This window comes from Ornithodoros turicata, chromosome 1 (genome assembly GCF_037126465.1).
Source record: "Ornithodoros turicata isolate Travis chromosome 1, ASM3712646v1, whole genome shotgun sequence".
Classification (NCBI taxonomy): Eukaryota; Metazoa; Arthropoda; class Arachnida; order Ixodida; family Argasidae; genus Ornithodoros; species Ornithodoros turicata.
The window spans coordinates 227758281-227760206 of NC_088201.1; the positions used below are offsets into that span (position 1 = coordinate 227758281).

Below are 1926 nucleotides of genomic sequence, written 5' to 3' on the forward strand. Positions count from 1 at the left end.
AGTCATCTGGGAATCTCCAAAGGAAATGTATTCCGCGCTTCATACAGTCGATTCCTTTTTTTTTTCTTTCGTTTCAAGGTACATCCTTCGTTTTACTAATCTAACGGTCACGTAAGAATGAGTGAAACCGTTTGAGTATTCCACTCGCTTCGAGATCATGCAACTTGCTACAAAGCGACAGCGTCTTATTGACGTACACTATCAAGCACGGATTTCATTCAACTGTCACATATATAACTCTATTTACTTTGTGCGGCAGTCGAAAATACATCTTGCGAGGACGATAATGTTTTTGTGTGGTTGGCGTTCCCAAAGAGCGCTTGGAAAAAGCCAGACGGGTGTCTCCGACACAGTGTTTCGCGGCTTGTGTTATCATACAAAAAGAAGAAGAAAGAAGAGCGTGTCGGCAAGAGGTATCGCATTTCACATGCTGCTCCTGCGAAAGGAGAAGCTGTCCACGATGCATTCACGTGATCCCTCCTTCCCTTGAAATAAAACAAAAATCACGGGTCTTATAAGCTAGCTGTCGAAGACTGAGTCCGGTGATTGTGAACGAACCTCCATGGACGACCCTCTTCTCTCTGTCCCGTTCCCAGTGCTAGTTCGTCATGCAAGATGTGAGTATACCCTCGCCCTTATGCCATTTTGGTTATTTTTATTTCGAAACCATCACAGCTGGTAACCACAATACGCGGTCATGCGCTGTTTCTCGATTCGTTGCTTGCTGTTGTCACAATGAGCAACACAAGTTTGGAAATGCATGTCTATAGAACACCTCTACTTTATAGTGATTGTTGAGAGTATTGTCAGCGGGTTATTTGCTTTAGCGTGTGGCATGTCCAAAGGCCGTACTCCAACGCAAATGCACGACACAGTATGAGAGACATATCGGAAAGTGGAAACGTTAGCCGACTCTTTGATAATGCTGCTTGTTGTTGTTGCGTGGCACCCGATCAAGATCTTAGCCGTCCCAGACTTTGTTCTGATTGAGAAAAGCATTCACAGGATGTTTCGTTTTCCTTTGTTTTGCAGATTGCTTTTGTACAAGGATGATGCCAAACAAGAATCTGGTAATTTGTAACATGTCCTTCGGTAGTTAAATAAAAGAGTAGAAAAATAATGTGCTAAAATAAAAAAGGAATATATACACTGTTGTCTGGTCTCCGACATACATCATTATTTGGGTGTACTTATCACAGTGGCATGGGGGAAAAAAATCATGCTGTCACGCGCCATGCAGTTTTCAAACCGAAACCGAAACTACAGACGGTCTAAAGCTTGAAACAAGGGGGCTTCTGCAACCATTCAAAACCTAGGAATTCCAAACCGAAACTAAAACTACACATGGTCATAAACTATACGGGAACCAACCTTGGCGTCGGGTCCCGACATCCATTTTGTTAAAACCGAAACTACAGACGGCTTAAGCTTGAAAATTAGAGGGCGCTTGGTGGGAATTTCAAACCGAAACCAAAACTACACATGGTCAGAAACCAACCTGGCGCTCTGACGCGGCAACCAACCTAGGTGACGGACTGATCGGGACGCCAACCCGATCGGAAAATGCTATTAAATGTCATCGGATGTTATTGCGTGTTATTAAATGTCATTTGCGTGTTATTACATGTCATTTGCATGTTATTACATGTCATTGCTTGTTATTAACCGTCATTGCGTGTTATTACATGTCATTGCTTGTTATTAACCGTCATTGCGTGTTATTAAGTGTCATTAAATGTGCATCCAGGTGCCTATCAAACACTATCGACACGTGAGTTCCCATTGTTTACCTGAGTTAACCGTTACCTTATCCTGGCGGCGCATGTTATTGAAACCTGGGAACCCATTGTTCACACTATCGATACATGATTCCATTGTTTTCTGAGATATCTTATCGTGCGTGTGCGTGTCGCATGTAACCTGAGC

The 1926-nt window shown here is 43.0% G+C and overlaps 1 long non-coding RNA gene across 1 annotated transcript; it reads left to right on the forward strand.

The window, feature by feature from the left end:
- The first annotated feature begins 399 nt into the window (after positions 1 to 399).
- Positions 400 to 1147, forward strand: LOC135377112 (uncharacterized). Its single transcript, XR_010418039.1, has 2 exons — positions 400 to 617; positions 1033 to 1147. It is a non-coding gene; the product is annotated as an uncharacterized LOC135377112 (long non-coding RNA).
- Positions 1148 to 1926: the final 779 nt, after the last annotated feature.